The 18,278-nt window shown below is 42.5% G+C and overlaps 1 long non-coding RNA gene across 1 annotated transcript in view; it reads right to left on the bottom strand.

Moving 5' to 3' along the window:
• The window catches only part of LOC129647893 (uncharacterized), a 48,223-nt gene extending 34,717 nt beyond the window's left edge, over positions 1 to 13,506 (bottom strand). Inside the window, exon 1 of the long non-coding RNA XR_008712562.1 lies at positions 13,389 to 13,506. This is a non-coding gene — a long non-coding RNA (uncharacterized LOC129647893). The remainder of the gene's footprint in view (positions 1 to 13,388) is intronic.
• Positions 13,507 to 18,278: the final 4,772 nt, after the last annotated feature.

The following is an 18,278-nucleotide window of genomic DNA, read 5'->3' as shown; positions in this document are numbered from 1 at the left end:
AATTGGTGGCTGGATGTAGAGATCTGATCAGACTTGATAAGACTACGCACACGTGGTGGTATGTCATCCCACCACGAGGCCCGCACCGCCTGGTGCATTTTGCAGGGCTAAGCAGTCCCTCACGAGCCAAGCTGAGATCCCCACATTCACTAAGGTTACAGACTGACTTTATTCTATCACTGCTTCTTTATTTACTAGGAGAAGGCAATGGCACCCCACTCCAGTACTCTTGCCTGGAAAATCCCACGGATGGAGAAGCCTGGTAGGCTGCAGTCCATGGGGTCGCTATGAGTCGGACACGACTGAGCGACTTCACTTTCACTTTTCACTTTCATGCATTGGAGGAGGAAATGGCAACCCACTCCAGTGTTCCTGCCTGGAAAATCCCAGGACAGCAGGGCCTGGTGGGCTGCCGTCTATGGGGTCGCACAGAGTCGGACATGACTGAAGCGACTTAGCAGCAGCAGCAGCAGAGTAGTTCTACAAAGAGAAACTTCCCTTTTATACATCTGGTATTACCTAATAGAATATAGCTCATATAAGAAAAGAAAAAGCTTTCATTCTTCCTTTCCGTTTATTAGTTTTCATAATAATGACTTGGTTCACTAACAATCCTCCAACAGTAAAATTATATTCATTAATGTATTTCAGTTCACTGCAATTATTCTTAACAATACTCAAACTGTCTCATCTTTGCCTAGTGGAAGAGGCTTCAGGTTTGCTCCCAAGTCCTTCTGACCCAACGCTAGTAGTCTTTGAGAGCTTCATTTCTATCTGGTATGTCAAATGTTCCAAAACCAGCTTATTTCTTGCCTCAGATGTGGAATCAACCATTTCACCAGGGAGCCTGATTCTCTTTGGTAATATACATATTAAGACCACAGTCCAGGTGCTAGAAGTGTTCACTGCTATTGGGTTGGTCTTTTGTTTTCTTTCCAATTATTCTTGGACTTAGAAGTCATTGAGTCCAACTCCTATAAGACAGGCTAAACAAGTCAGTAAGAAAACAACATGCCCACAAAAGAGGACCCAACTACTGCTGAAGGACCTTCCAGTACAGTGGTTCACATCAAATTCATGAACATTTGGGCTCTTCCCTGAGAACGTGGACTTAATATCCACTGAGAACTGAAGCTGCGAATGTTACACATACTCATTTTATAAGTTTCACAACCACTCCCAATAAAACAGATGAGAAGAACAAAGCAAAGGCGTTAAGCCATTTACCCACAATCACAGTCAGCAGAACCAAGAGTCAAAAACTAGGTTTTTATGACTAAAAAGACCAAAATCTTTCCAACAACGAGGTCTGAAATTTCTATTTAAAATAGTCACGGTTCAGTCTGCCAAAAATTAATTTTAAAATATACATCAATTAGAAATCAGTTTAAACTATCTTATACTGAATCAGTATGCTCCCTAAGAGTGTCTACCACTAGAGGGCACATCTAAGCTCTTCCCTTTTCTAAGGGAAAACCATCCCAGTATCTGCAATTACTAAGTCTCACTAGAGGCTTTCCCACTCACTGCCCAACACCCCTAATTTCTTCATCTGCTCCTCACAAGGTTTCAAACCCCCACCAACCCCCAGAGAATGAGATGGTTGGATGGCATCATCAACTCAATGGACATGAGTTTGATATCTCCAGGAGATAGTGAGGACAGGGAAGCCTGGCATGCTGAGGTCCATGGGGTCACAAAGAGTCGGACACGACTGAGCAACTGAGCAACAACTCCCAAGGGCTTTCCATGCCTAGGAACTGAACACTTCTCATAGGTACCAGACCTAAAGAGTAACATGACCAAGAATGCATACTTAAGAGAGTTCTCCAGCTACTGTGAAGGCAAGCTAAGCATAATGCAACCTAGAGAAGACAGTAGCCTGAACCAGGAGAATGGTTGTGCTCCACTCAATAATCAACAAATCCTGTCCAAAGTCCTTCTTCACCCACAAATATCTGGAAAAGCTGAAGCATATTTGGATAATGTCCTTCCTTAAAAACCCACCAGTGGTCTTTACGTCCTCTAGAATTGTGTTCCATATAGCCCTCTCTTCTAGAAACTCAATCCTTCCCTATCAGCATTCCTTCCCTATCATCCTTCCCTACCATCTCTAAGTATATCTAATATTGATTTGCTTAAAAGTCCTCCAATGCAGCATCCCTCTCTGGCGATGCAGCACTGGTCGTCTTTCCTCTTCATTTCAGAGACATCTTCACCGCCTCACTTCCCAACCACTTCAAAACCCAGTGCAACCTGGTTTCCCCCCCACCACTCCACTCCTCCAGAAAAGTTCAACAACCCCAACACTAGGCCCAAATGAAATTTCCCTCTCCTTATCTTCTTCACCTTCCTGGCCAGTGGAGATCTGTGTAACACAGGAGGCCCAGTGCTACTCCCGGGAGTACTAGTAGTACCTGACAGGTAGCAGCAGCAGGGCCTTCTAAAACAACCCCTCTCCAATAACCACAATCCTCACTTGTTAACTATTGTTCAAAATCCAAACTTCAGCTTAGAACGTCTCTGTAGATGTGTGAAGATGTACAAATCTAAAAGCAGCTCTCTGTAAGGTCACAATTCTCAGTTCCAGGTGTGAACTCTCCCCGACAGAGTAAGGCTTTCTTATTCAACCACTCACAGCCCTTTAGGTCTAACAGACCCCCAACCCTACTCATCAAAACCTCCTTCATCACCTGTATCCCCAAAGACAGGTAAGGGTACCATCATCTACTGAGCGAATGGATTAAGAGTCTCAGAATCATCCTTTACTCCTAATCTAATCATCTCCCATACCCAGTTACCACATTCTACCTGTTTTAAGGGCTTCCCTGGTGGCTCAGTGTAAAGAACCCACCTACTAATGTAGGAGACATGGGTTCAATTTCTGGGTCGGGAAGATCCCCTGGAGAAGGAAATGGCAACCCACTCCAGTATTCTTGCCTGGGAAACCCCATGGAAAGAGCAGTCTGGCTGGCTACATCTATGGGGCCACAAAAGAGTCAGACCTGACTTAGCGACTAAACAACTGTTTTAAATCCTAAATCTCTCAAACCATCCTCTGACCAAGTAGCCTACCATTGTTCACACTTATTACCTCCACTGCAGTCATTAATGCACCTTAATGAGCACCATGCTACAACCGCTGCTGGCCCTCAATGGAAGTTGCATCCCAGTTGTCACTGTGTGCACAAGGATAACCTTGGTCAGAGCTGCTCATTATCATCTTCTCAATTGTGTCGTTCCTAGTAGCTGATTTTAAGGACTGCTGACAACGCCTTCAGAAAGATTATGCTATGATGCTACCTCCAATTAAAATAAATAAATTTATATTTAAAAATAATAATAATAAAAAAGTAAATTGAAACACATTGGAAAAGACTCTGATGCTGGGAAAGACTGAAGGCAGGAAAACAGGACAACAGAGGGTTAGATGGTTGGACGGTATTACCAACTCGATGGACATGAATTTGAGCAAGCTCCGGGAGTTGGTTATGGACAGCAAAGCCTGGCGTGCTGCGGTCTATGGGGTCGCAAAGAGTCGGACACAACCGAGTGACTGAACTGACTGACAGATACAGAGGATTTAATTACAATCAAGATGTCTTAAAATACATTCTTAGTGGGTATTTACTTATATGTCCCCAGATGTAATATTTACTTCTGAATAGTGGAATTATGAGTAACTCTTTTCCTAGTAAGTTACTAATTTTTGTTTGAAACAGAGATAACATTGGCCAAAAAAAAAAAAAAAAAAAGAGAGAGAGAAGAATGGAAGAATTCAGAAGTGTCAAATATTGAAGTAAAAAAAGAGAAAGGCTGAAAAGTCTTCATTGGCTTCGACGATGAAGTCGTCGGTGCCTTGAAGAGTACAATTAAAGAAGTTTGGTGGGGACAGAGCCAGATTTCAGAGGTTGGGAAGTGAGAAAGGGAAGACTACAAATACAGTCAACTTTTGCTAGAATCTTAGCTGTGAAAGGTGAAGAGAAATGAAGCAGAGTAGAAAGAAAATTTCCACTTTCATTTTAGAGGAAAATATCCTAAAGGGAAAGTACTGCTGCTGCTGCTGCTGCTGCTGCTAAGTCGTGTCAGTCGTGTCTGACTCTGTGCGACCCCATAGACGGCAGCCCACCAGGCTCCCCCGTCCCTGGGATTCTCCAGGCAAGAACACTAGAGTGGGTTGCCATTTCCGTCAATGCATGAAAGTGAAAAGTGAAAGTGAAGTCGCTCAGTCGTGTCTGACTCTGTGAGACCCCATGGACTGCAGCAACAAGTACCATCAAAAAGTGAAGAAACAATTTAGCAAAAATATGATGGAAATGCAGCTCTCAGAAGGCAGGCTGGATGGGGCTTCAAAAAACAAATGGGAAAAAAAAGACACGCCAATGCCTATCCACTTGTGACAAGAGCAAAGTATGTTCAAATGACTGAAGATATCTGCAGGCTTTTTGTGGTGGAATAGCAAGTGGTGGGGAATTCACACTCAGTGGCCTCAGTTTTCTCAGATAAGTAGGCAAAGGACAGTAGGTGACAAGTTTTGAGAAGAATGCAGAAATGGTAGCTGCTGTATCTACAGTAGTATTTTTTTTAATAAACTTTATTTAGGAATAATTCTGGGTTCATAGAAATGTTACAAAGATATTACAGATACTCCCTCAGTTTCCTCTAATATAAACAACTTACATTACCACAGTACACCTGTCAAGACTAAGACACCAACACTGGCAGACCACTAGTAACTATTCGCAGACTTAACCCATTTTTCCAACAACGTCCTTGTTCTGTTCCAGCATCTAATCCAGGACACCACACTGCAGTTACCGACAGTAGTTCTGAAGGCCCAATCAAGATGGAGATGGCACCTGCCGGCATGGTTGTGGGCTTCTTTCTCTAACTTAGCCTAAGAGTGAGCTGACAACATGACTGAATCTGGGTTAGGATTTTGTCATCACAATAAATGACGAATACGAAAGCAAAGGGAGGGTACTGGCAAAAGTGTGACTGAGGCACAAGGAGGAAGAAAGTAAAAACAAAACAGTTTACAAATGTGCTGGTAATGTCAAAAAGCAGGTTAGGGTAAGAATAAGAGGTGGGAGGTAAGTCACAGAATCAGGAGCCTGGGAAGACAGGATGGGTCATCCCATGGACTCTGAAGTAACCTCAGGATAATGGCAGAGAGAAGAAAGAAGAAAATGAAGGATAATGCCACAGGGTCCAGATCTGATGATAATAAGGGGAAGAGATAGCTGTCCTGTCAGACAGCATGAACTTCAGCAACCAGCTATTCATATCTTAGCCAGACCAGGATTAGCACAAGATTAATAACATCATTTCTGCAAATTAGTTCAACCACTTCAAAAAACTGTTTAGCAGTTATCTATTACATTGAAATATACACCTATTCAGCGACCCCACAATCCACTGCTAGACATACATTCACCAAAGAAAATTTCTACCCAGAGATGAGTATAAGATATGCATAGTAGCTTTATTCATACCTGACACGTGGCTCTCATGTTTACCAACACAAATGTCCATCAACAGGTGAATGAGGAAGCAAGTGCACGGGAGCTTCAGGGTTGGTGAAGGTGTGGGAAGGATGGCATAAAGCACTCTGATGTACCCCTTCCCACATGCCTTGCCCTATGCATCCCTGCCACCCAGCTGTTACTGACTTAGGGAACATCACTAATAAAGAGACAAACTGGCACCATGTGCCTCCTGATGAGATACACTGACAAGGACACAGTATCACTTATGTCATATTCCCAACAAAAATGCATAAACTGAAATTAATTTTGAAAAAAAATCAGGTAAGTCCAAATTGACAGACACAAAATCAATCTACCATAGTCACCAAAAACATCAGTGTCAAAAGCTGAAGAATGATCCCAGATTAAGGGAGACTAAAGAGACATAAAAACTAAGCGTACGTATGATTCTTAATTCTATCCTGAACAAGAAAAAAAAATGCTAAAAGATACATTAAAGAGATAATTAGAACAATTTGAATAGGAAATATGGATTAGACAACAGTATCATACCAATGTTACTTTTCTATGATTCTGAAATTTTTATTGTGACTATGTAGAGGAATGTTCTCATTCTTGGAAAACGCTGAAATGTTTGGGGGAAAAGGTGCATGAGGTCATGTAAGTCCATTTGAGGACTCTTAAATGGAACAGAAAAAAACTACAAAAATTTAAAATTAAAATCATATACATATATAACTGCACATATGGAGAAAGAGAAAAAAATTAGAGGTAAAGGAGAAAGAAAAAAAAAAATTAGAGGTAAAGCAAATATGCTGTTCAGTCCCTATGAGTCATTATGTACGACTCTTTGCGACTCCATGGACTACAGCACGCCAAGTTTCCCTGTCCTTCACCATCTTCCAGAGCTTGCTGAAACTCAGGACCATTAAGTCAGTGATGCCCTCCAACCATCTCATCCTGTTGTCTTCTTCTCCTTCTGCCCTCAATCTTTCCCAGCGTCAGGGTCTTTTTCAATGCGTTGGCTCTTCGCATCAGGTGGCCAAAGTATTGGAGCTTCAGTTTCAGCATCAGTCCTTCCAATGAATACTCAGGCTGGATTGACTGGTTTGATCTCCTTGCTGTCCAAGGGACACTCAAGAGTCTTCTCCAACACCACAGTTCAAAGACAGCAATTCTTCGGTGCTCAGACATCTTTACAGTCCAACTCTCACACTGTACACGACTAATGGAAAAACCATAGCTTTGACTAGATGGACTTTGTTGGCAAAGTAATGTCTTTGCTTTTTAAGACGTTGTCTAGACTGTCATAGCTTTTCTTACAAGGAGCAAGCGACTTTTAATTTCATGGCTGCAGTCACCATCTGCAGTGATTTTGGAGCCCAAGTACATAAAGTCTGGCACTTTTTCCATTGTTTCCCCATCTATTTGCCATAAAGTGATGGGATCGGATACCATGATCTTCGTTTTTTCAATGCTGAGTTTTAAGCCAGATTTTTCACTCTCCTCTTTTGCCTCTTCTTCGAGGCTCTTTAGTTCATCTTCGCTTTCTGCCATAAGGGTGGTGTCATCTGCATATCTAAGGTTATTCGTACATGTCAAAGAAAGTTTGTTTCTTTTCAACATTAACTCCTTTTAAAAAAATAACTTCAAGGTACAAAAATGAAACGACATTCTCCATCTATGAGAGCAGAAAATACGTTTTCCTTCTGCACCCACCTGTATGACAATACCAGGTATCCTCATTTTTACACATGCAGACTTTTAAAAATAATTCTTAAAATATGATCTGTTAACACATCTACTAATGACAAAAATTCATGAAGCAAAATTAGGCTCCATTGCTAAATATTTATCCTAAAGAATTAAAAAAGAACTCCTTCCCCAACTCCCCAGGAAATCATCATAAGTTAAAGTTGTCTACATCTCTCTGTATCACACATTATTGTATGAAATTTCACAAAATGCTATTTATTTCTACATTAATTATACTTTTATGACATATCTTCAAAAATACTGTAGATGCTCTGTTGGCTTCTCTCCTCATGCTAAAAAGAATTTAAATTCAACACAGAAATCATTAGGAGGAATTCTTTACCATTAAAAATGTGAGTTAAAACATTTCTTCCATTGAAAGGAGGAGATACGTTACACAAAAAAATGACGCGTGAAATCTGCCTTCAGAGAGTTGGGCTCGCAGCTCACTATACAACCGCAAGTCTAAATTCCCTCTGTCCCCAGAATCTCATGATAAGAATCAGTTTGGGGTCTGCTCTCCCTAAGGTAAGAAAAGATGGCCAGCCTTCTCATCATGGTCACTTTCATTTTCCAAGGCTTTGGTGAGAACAGATGGCTTTGGGGCTTAGGGAGCTTCAGCAGTTTGTATCTAGCTTCATATGCATCTTAAAGCCAGGTAACTTGGCCTTAGTAAGCATACAGCCTGAAATGGCTAGGGAAAATAAATCTGCGCACTGGGTGACCAAGGAATAAACCCAAAGAATTCTCGTTCATTCCTCCGGGGGTGGATAAGTAGGGCAGTTTTGAAGACAGGAAAGTCACTGGCTGGGCTGGATCCTCCTTTCTTTACTCAAGAATATATCTTTATTTATTTAAAATGCAATGAGTCATACTTCCCTGGTGGTGCAGCAGATAAGAATCGGCCTGCCAATACAGGGGACTCAGGTTTACTCCCCGGTCCAGGAAGGTTCCATGTACCGTGGGGCAACTAAGCCCTGCACCACAACTGCTGAGGCTGTGTGCTGCAGCTACCGAAGCCCACATGCTCTAGAGCCAATACCCTGCCACAAGGGAAGCCACAGCAATGAGAAACCTGCCCACCGCAAGGAAGAATAGCCCAGGCTTGCTGCAGCTAGAGAAAAGCTCAAGCAGCAGTGAAGACCCAGCACAGCCAAAACTAAATAAGTAATTTTTTAAATGCATTGAGTCTATCAACAGAGGAATGGATAAAGAAGATGTGATACATATATACCATGAAATATTACTCAGTTGTAAATAAAAAGAACAAGACAATGCCATTTGCAGCAAGATAGATGGGCGTGGAGATTGTCATATTGAGTGAAGTAAGTCTGCTGCTGCTGCTAACTCGCTTCAGTCATGTCCGACCCTGTGTGACCCCATAGACAGCAGCCCACCAGGTTCCTCTGTCCCTGGGATTCTCCAGGCAAGAATACTGGAGTGGGTTGCCATTTCCTTCTCCAGAAGTAAGTCAGAGAAGGACAAATATCACTTCTAGGTGGAATCTTTTTAAAAAAAAACAAATGAACTTATTTACAAAATAGAAATAGAGTCACAGATGTAGAAATCAGTCTTAGAGTCAACAGGGAGGGAAGGCAGGGAGGGATAAATAGAGACTGAGACTGGCATATACACACTACTACATATAGAATAGGTAACTAGTAAGGACCTACTGTATGACACAGGGAACTCTAGTCAATATCCTGTAATGACCTATATGAGAAAAGCATCTTTAAAAAAGTGGATATATGTATTATGTTTAACTGACTCACTTTGCTGGACATCTAAAACTAACACAACATTGTAAATCAAATATACTCCAATAAAAACCTTAAATCTAAACAAAAAGAAAAACAAAAAGCACTTCTTCCAGGTTATATTTCTTAATGATCTGTGTCTAAATTTCAAAGGAAATTAATTTCTCTACATTTTCAAATAGTCTGAAGTATTTCAAAGACCCTCTTCTTAGAAAGCAATTTCTTTTGAAAAATCCTTTTAGACAGTTCAGTTCAGTTCAGTCGCTCAGTCGTATCCGACTCTTTGCCACACCATGAACTGCAGCACGCCAGGCCTCCCTGTCCATCGCCAACTCCTGGAGCATACTCAAAGTCATGTCTGTTGAGTCAGTGATGCCATCCAACCATCTCGTCCTCTGTCATCCTCTTCTCCTCCTGCCTTCAATCTTTCCCAGCATCAGGGTCTTTTCCAAAGAGTCAGTTCTTCAAAACAGGTGGCCAAAAATTGGACCTTCAGCTTCAGCATCAGTCCTTCCAATGAATATTCAGGACTGATTTCCTTTAGAATGGACTGGTTAGATCTCCTTGCAGTCCAAGGGACTCTCAAGAGTCTTCTCCAACATCACAGTTCAAAAGCATCAATTCTTCAGCGCTCAGAGTTGAGTAGACTTGGTGTCCATAGTTGGATCTGGGCCAATCATCTTGTGACTCACCATCGTGTGCACCCAATCCAGAGCCCATTCGCAGTTCAGAAAGCTCTGCCTCGTTTATGAACTGATTTTCCACACCAGAACTTTCCCACAGGTTTTCCCATAGCATTTCCCTGCTCACTTGCCATCCTAGAGAAAACAGGGACGCAATACACTGGGGAGTCAAAAACTGAAGGAAAACTGAACACAGGGAGCCAAAAGCTGAAGGAAGATGCTAGAAACACTTTACGGTTTAGAAAGATGATTCTAACTCAGGGCAAAATGAGGACAGGGAAACCATTTATGAGGCCACTGTAGGTTCCCAGGAAGGAACCAGTGAAGACCATGACCATGGAGCTGAAGGTAGGGGTCCTGGTGGGGCAGGTGGTCATACTATTTCCCTTGTCCCTACAGATGGGGTCTGGAACCTCCACCCCTGGGGTCTGCCTGAAGGTTTTTTGGGTTTTTTCCCACTCGTTTGATAATATTTCCTGGGTATCTTGGATTCCTTGCTGGCTCAGATGATAAAGAACCTTCTTGCAAGGTAGGAGACCCAGCTTCAGTCCCTGGGTTGGGAAGATTCCCCTGGAGAAGGGAAGGGCAATTCACTGCAGTATTCTTGCCTGGGAAATCCCATGGACAGAGGAGCCTGTCAGGCTACGGTCCATGGGGTCGCAGAGAGTCAGATACAACTCAGCAAATATGCACACATGCACACACTGGTATCTACTATATACAGACACAGTCATAGGCACCTGGGCTGCTAACTCCTGGTGGTAAAAACAATTAAAGCTCCCAATCAGCCAACACTTACTCTGTGTTGCACATGGCACTAGGAACTTTCCATATACGGCCTCACTTGATTTCCCCAAAATCCTGAGGAGTCTTATTTAGTCTTCCCAGTAACCTGGGAAATACCCTCACTCTAACCAGAATCAGGATCCCTGGAGATGGTGTCTGGAGATCTCTATTTTAGAAATAAGATGTTCTGGGGTGTCCCATGTTTGGAGTATACCAAGAAGATGGATCTTGTGACCCTAACTTTAAAGATGAGGGTCTGTGCAGGGCAGAATTTGCTCAGGGCATCTCCAGCCCTGTGGGTCTCCTCACTGGAACCGCCCCTCAGAGGGGACAAGGCAGGTGAGTCATGAGCCCAGGAGGAGGGACACTGTGGGGACCCTCTTCACTAATGTTCCAGGTGAGTCTGCTGTGGACTTCACCCCAGGGTTTCAGGAGACAACGAGATCTTACAAACTTTGAGTTACCAATACTCTCTTCTATACAAGACAAACTCGAATATGGGTTTAAAAGTGAAAAAGTCATTCAATCGTATCCGACTCTTTGCAACCCCATGGACTATTCGGTCCATGGAATTCTCCTGGCCAGAACACTGGAGTGGGTAGCCTTTCCCTTCTCCAGGGGATCTTCCCCACCCAGGGATCAAATCCAGGTCTCCTAAATTGCAGGAAGATTCTTTATCAGCTGAGCCATAGTGAGTTCAGTTCAGTTCCATTCAGTTGCTCAGTTGTGTCCAACTCTTTGCAACCCCATGGACTATAGCAAGCCAGGATTCCCTATCCATCACCAACTCCCAGAGTTTATGCAAACTCATGTCCATTGAGTCCATGATGCCAGCCAACCATCTCATCCTCTGTTGTCCCCTTCTCCTCCCTTCTTCAATCTTTCCCAGCATCAGGGTCTTTTCCAGTGAGTCAGTTCTTTGGATAAGGTAGCCAAAATATTGGAGTTTCAGATTCAACATCAGTCCTTTCAATGAATATTCAGGACTGATTTTCTTTATCATGGATTGGTTGGATCTCCTTGCAGTCCAAGGGACTCTCAAGAGTCTTCTCCAACACCACAGTTCAAAAGCATCAATTCTTCCGTGCTCCGCTTTCTTTATAGTTCAACTCTCACATCCATACATGACTACTGGAAAAACCATAGCTTTGACTAGATGGACCTTTGGTGGCAAAGTAATGTCTCTGCTTTTGAATATGCTGTCTAGGTTGGTCATAACTTTTCTTCCAAGGAGCAAGAGTGTTTTAATTTCATGGCTGCAGTCACCACCTGCAGTGATTTTGGAGCCCCCAAAAATAAAGTCTGTCACTGTTTCCACTGTTTCCCCATCTATTTCCCATGAAGTGATGGGACCAGATGCCATGATCTTAGTTTTCTGAATGTTGAGTTTTAAGCCAACTTTTTTACTCTCCTCTTTCACTTTCATCAAGAGGTTCTTTAGTTCTTCTTTGCTTTCTGCTCTAAGGGTGGTGTCATCTGCATATCTAAGGTTATTGATATTTCTTCCAGCAATCTGGATTCCAGCTTGTGCTTCATCAAGCCCAGCGTTACTCCATGTAAGTTAAGTAAGCAGGGTGACAATATACAGCCTTGACGAACTCCTTTTCCTATTTGGAACCAGTCTGTTGTTCCACGTCCAGTTCTAACTATTGCTTCCTGACCTGCATACAGATTTCTCAAGAGGCAGGTCAGGTGGTCTGGTATTCCCTTCTCTTTGAGAATTCCCCACAATTTTTTGTGCTCCATACAGTCAAGTCAATGCCCACCTGGCGGGCAATTTTAAAAGTGCAAGTGCCACCCAGTGGTGGCAATGGAGAATTACCGTGTCCCTACACAGCTTCAAGAAATTTGCTAGGAGAGTAGAGCTTTAACCAAAAAAGACAGAAAAAAAGATAATTATGTGAGTGATGGATGTGTTAATTAACTAGATGTGGAATGCTTTCACAATGTATACATATATCAAATCACCACAGTGTACACTTTATATATGTCAGTGAAGTCACTCAGTCGTGTCCGACTCTTGCGACCCCATGGACTGTAACCTACCACTTATATATGTCAACTATACTTCAATAAGGCTAAAATTCAAAAAGATTAGCTGGTTAATGTGAAAAATCATGGACTTTCAAAACTAAAAGGGGCTTTAAAGAAGACCTAATAAAGAGTGTTGGAATTTTTATGGGAAGCAGTTATTAGTAGTTTATTTACAGATCACTTTGATCTTTTAAGACTTGTTTTTAAGCTCTTTCAAGGTGGGTCTAGCCTTTCCTCTTTGGCCAATTCAACCCACTTTTAAGGCGTGGTATGTCTGGACTCTCTACCCAACACCGTATGCATTCAGTGAAATCTCTTCACTTTGGCTGATGGGAATAAAATGCAGTTCCTGATGTTTCTGAGTTTGGGGAACTGTTTGGCTCTGCAGCAATTGTTCCTTCCCTGGAAGTGTTTTCATCTCCCTCATGGCATGTCCCCCCATGTGTGTACAATTCATATTTAGCCAAAGACTCGGGGGACCCCACGCAGAGCTTCTCATCTGCTTTCCCTCTGCCTGCTTGCTCTGTCCTGTCAGTTCTGGTTGTCTTGACCTCTGCAGATTTCCATCTCTGACTCTTTAACTCAGTGAGATTCCTGGGCTCTGCGTGGGTTTCCCTTCTTTGTGCCAGTTTGGATTTTACCTTCCAGGCAGAAAAAGAGAATAAGAAAAGAAAAGAAAGTGTTAGTCGCTCGGTCGAGTCCAACTCTTTGCAACCCCATGGACTGTAGCCTGCCAGGCTCCTCTGTCATGGAATTCTCCAGGCAAGAACACTGGAGTGGGTTGCTATTTCCTTCTTCAGGGGATCTTCCTGACCCAGGTAACTAACCCGTGTCTCCTGCATTGCAGGCAGACTCTTTACCATCTGAGCCACCGTAGAACTCACCTCATTTCCTCCCTCTTCTCCTGTGATGCCTGCTTTCCAAGGCCTTTTGAGTATTTCATCTAGTTATCCAGCTGTTTCTGACAGGGTGCATGTGTGGACTGTCTGATGCTCTCAGGGCAGGAAGCAGAATATTCTAATCTTCACTGGAGCCTGCAGCCCCATCCTCTAATTGTTTCAACATTTTAAGGTAAAATGGCTTCAAAGTTACAGAAAAGCTGCAGGATCAGGACAAAGAACTTCTGTACCTCCTCTGTCTTGAGGAACTATGGGAAATAGGAAGCTGGAGATGAAAATGATAGATTTAGCTGGAAAAGTCCAAAGAATCAACCACCCTCTACAGACACACACACACAGACACATCCTACAAACTCAAGAAACTTTAGAACTAATAAACTGATTTTCAGCAAAAGGTGATTATAGAAGAGAAATTTACAAAAGCAATACTTCTTCCCTCCACTATATTATTAGTTTAAAATATAATGAAAAAAATTCACAGTAAGATATAAAGTATGAATTACATGAATGACTTTAACAAATATGAATAGAACCTAGATTTAAAAGTAAACAAAAATAAAACTAAACAATAGCACTTTGCAGAGAAACATAACAGACTTGATTAGAGAAGAATATATACTATGGCCTTGAAAATAATATATAATGTTATTAAAATATTCAGATTTTAATTCCATTAATTCTTTTTAATTAAAAATAAATTCTAGTACATGTATGAAAACAGTCAAGAAAATTTTTAAAAATAATGTGATAGCAGACTTTCTTACAGTTACTAAAATGTATTTTTAAACTATGGTTGTTAAAACTATGTGTATAGGCATACAAATAGCCATTTAGTGACAAAAAATCTTGGATAGTTTTATTTGTGTTTTTGCACATTGTAAATGCAGTATCATGGCTAAGAAAAAAGAAATCGTTTCTAAAGGTAACAGAAAAAAAAGAGAAACAATCATTCATATCCAAGGAACTTAACCGAAAATCCATAAGTGGACCCATGAACAGTGTGCTTTGAACTGTGGTGCTGGAGAAGACTCTTGAGAGTCCCTTAGACTTCAAGGAGATCAAACCAGTCCATCCTAAAGGAAATCAGTCCTGAATATTCATTGGAAGGACTGATGCTGAAGCTGAAGCTCCAATACTTTGGCCACCTGATGCTAAGAGCTGACTTATCGGAAAAGACCCTGATACTGGGAAAGATTGAAGGCAAGAGGAGAAGGGGACGACAGAGGATGAGATGGTTGGATGGCATCACCGACTCAATGGACATGAGTTTGAGTAAACTCCGGGAGTTGGTGATGGACAAGGAGGCCTGGTGTGCTGCAGTCCATGGGGTCGCAAAGAGTCGAACACGACTGAGCCACTGAACTGAACCAAACTGAGTAAAGGTTTCACATACCTTGGTAGTAAAAATGTTTTTCTGAGTGAGATAATGGATTTTTCTAGATCACATCATCCCTTTTTGTACTTCCTGTAACAGAGCAGTTTTAGGGTTACAAGAAAATTTGAGCAAAGATTAGAGAGAATTGCCAGATCCTCTCTACCACCGTCCCCAACTTCCCGCCTTTTTCACATCTTAGTTAGTGCAGTGCATTTGTCACAATTGACAAGCCAGTATTGGTGCATTATTATTAAACTAAAGCCCATACTTTGCATTAGGGTTCACTCTTGGTGTGGCACAGCCTATGGACTTTTACAGTTGTATAATAACGTTACCCACTCTTAAACAGTAGCATACAGAATAGCAGTTTCACTGCCCTAAAAATCCTGTGTTCCCCTCATTATTCTCCCTTCTCCCCTACAACTATTATTATTATTTTTTTTTTTTTGCTGTCCCCGTAATTTTATCTTTTCCAGCATGTCATGGAAACACATGGTATGTAGCCTCTTCAGACTGGCTTCTTTCATTTAGTACTATGCATTTAAGTTTCCTTCCTGTCTTTTCATAGCTTGATAGTTCATTTCTTTTTATGTTACTTAAAAACATCCCTCTGTATAGTGGAGCAGTTTGTTTATCTATTGAGCACTTATTAAAATAAGTAAAAAAAACACCCTTTCTTAGAAAGGGGTATAAAGCACAGTCAAGGGAAAATGAGACTGTGTGGCAGAGACACCCAATGATGGTGCTGTGGGCTGGGCACAGCCGGGCATTCCAGGGGGCAGGCATCAGCTTGCCTGGGCTGGAGAGGGGACTGCAGAAGGAAGGGCAATGGAGGAGGTGCTTCGCTGGAGCCCTGGGCCGCTGGGTCCTGGGAGAGAGGGCGGAGGCATGACAGGTGCTGGAGCAGTTAGATCTTATGTTGCTTCATGTTGACCTGTGTCTTGAGGAATTTCCTGCCCAGCTTATGGTGGGTTTCAAACCACTCATCCTACCCCTTCCTAGCAGCTGCAGCCTGGAAAAGCTCACCACTGAGCTGTCAATTTATAAATATGCTATAAGAATTTCCCAGGAGACCAGAGGCTCAGCGCCTGGACATTTAGCACCTTTGTGGCCAAACTGGCAGGCCGCTGGTTGTCACTGGTACTGGGGTGTAATTCACCAGCTAACAACAGTCTGAAAGCCTGACACCATTGCATCTCTAGAAGCAGGGTGGCTATAGGAGTTGGCAGAGAAGTTGCTCCCTGAATTCTAAGACCATCAAATAGATCCCAGGGATGACTGTGGCCTTAAAGGCCATCTGGTCTACCCTGGAATGGGCCATTGGAATCTTCCTGGTAAATCCCCCAAATACGTGACCTTCTGGCCTCTGCTCATTCACCTGCACTGCCTGCACCAGTCACTCCATCTATAGACAGCTCAAATTATCAGGAAGCTTTTCTGAAATTGAAAGCCTGTCTCTATCTACCCAGAGGTCCTGGTTCCATGGCACAAGGCCATTTTTCCATAGTTAATGAGCCATTTGAAGCCATTCACCTGTCACTGTTCCTTTCTCCAGACTAGAGGACTTCTGCGGCCACCCCGCCTTCCCCCATCAGAGCCACCATCTGCATTAATCCTGCATGTAGTTAGCTAGAGTCTCTCTTCTTCCAGAGAACTGAATTAGGTTTCTCTTTCTCCAGTTATCTGGGGAGGCCTTACAAATAGCTGTGAAAAGAAGAGAAGCAAAAAGCAAAGGAGAAAAGGAAAGATATAAACATCTAAATGCAGAGTTCCAAAGAATAGCAAGAAGAGATAAGAAAGCCTTCTTCAGCGATCAATGCAAAGAAATAGAGGAAAACAACAGAATGGGAAAGACTAGGGATCTCTTCAAGAAAATCAGAGATACCAAAGGAACATTTCATGCAAAGATGGGTTCAATAAACGACAGAAATGGTATGGACCTAATAGAAGCAGAAGATATTAAGATATGGCAAGAATACACAGAAGAACTGTTCAAAAAAGATCTTCATGACCCAGATAATCACGATGGTGTGATCACTGACCTAGAGCCAGACATCCTGGAATGTGAAGTCAAGTGGGCCTTAGAAAGCATCACTACGAACAAAGCTAGCGGAGGTGATGGAATTCCAGTTGAGCTATTCCAAATACTGAAAGATGATGCTGTGAAAGTGCTACACTCAAAATGCCAGCAAATTTGGAAAACTCAGCAGTGGCCACAGGACTGGAAAAGGTCAGTTTTCATTCCAATCCCAAAGAAAGGCAATGCCAAACAATGCTCAAACTACCGCACAATTGCACTCATCTCACACGCTAGGAAAGTAATGCTCAAAATTCTCCAAGCCAGGCTTCAGCAATATGTGAACTGTGAACTTCCTGATGTTCAAGCCGGTTTTAGAAAAGGCAGAGGAACCAGAGATCAAATTGCCAACATCCGCTGGATCATGAAAAAAGCAAGAGAGTTCCAGAAAAGCATCTATTTCTGCTTTATTGACTATGCCAAAGCCTTTGACTCAGTGGATCACAATAAACTGTGGAAAATTCGGAAAGAGATGGGAATACCAGACCACCTGATCTGCCTCTTGAGAAATTTGTATGCAGGTCAGGAGGCAACAGTTAGAACTGGACATGGAACAACAGACTGGTTCCAAATAGGAAAAGGAGTTCGTCAAGGCTGTATAATGTCACCCTGCTTATTTAACTTACATGCAGAGTACATCACGAGAAATGCTGGACTGGAAGAAACACAAGCTGGAATCAAGATTGCCGGGAGAAATATCAATAACCTCAGATATGCAGATGACACCACCCTTATGGCAGAAAGTGAAGAGGAACTAAAAAGCCTCTTGATGAAGGTGAAAGTGGAGAGTGAAAAAGTTGGCTTAAAGCTCAACATTCAGAAAACGAAGATCATGGCATCCGGTCCCATCACTTCATGGGAAATAGATGGGGAAACAGTGGAAACAGTGTCAGACTTTATTTTTCTGGGCTCCGAAATCACTACAGATGGTGACTGCAGCCATGAAATTAAAAGACGCTTACTCCTTGGAAGGAAAGTTATGACCAACCTAGATAGCATATTCAAAAGCAGAGACATTACTTTGCCAACAAAGGTTCGTCTAGTCAAGGCTATGGTTCTTCCTGTGGTCATGTATGGATGTGAGAGTTGGACTGTGAAGAAGGCTGAGCGCCGAAGAATTGATGCTTTTGAACTGTGGTGTTGGAGAAGACTCTTGAGAGTCCCTTGGACTGCAAGGAGATCCAACCAGTCCATTCTGAAGGAGATCAGCCCTGGGATTTCTTTGGAAGGACTGATGCTGAAGCTGAAACTCCAGTACTTTGGCCACCTCATGCAAAGAGTTGACTCATTGGAAAAGACTCTGATGCTGGGAGGGATTGGGGGCAGGAGGAGAAGGGGATGACAGAGTATGAGATGGCTGGATGGCATCACTGACTCGATGGACATGAGTCTGAGTGAACTCCGGGAGTTGGTGATGGACAGG

This window comes from Bubalus kerabau, chromosome 3, assembly GCF_029407905.1.
Source record: "Bubalus kerabau isolate K-KA32 ecotype Philippines breed swamp buffalo chromosome 3, PCC_UOA_SB_1v2, whole genome shotgun sequence".
In the NCBI taxonomy this organism is placed as follows: Eukaryota; Metazoa; Chordata; class Mammalia; order Artiodactyla; family Bovidae; genus Bubalus; species Bubalus kerabau.
This window is presented reverse-complemented; position numbering and strand designations above follow the sequence as displayed.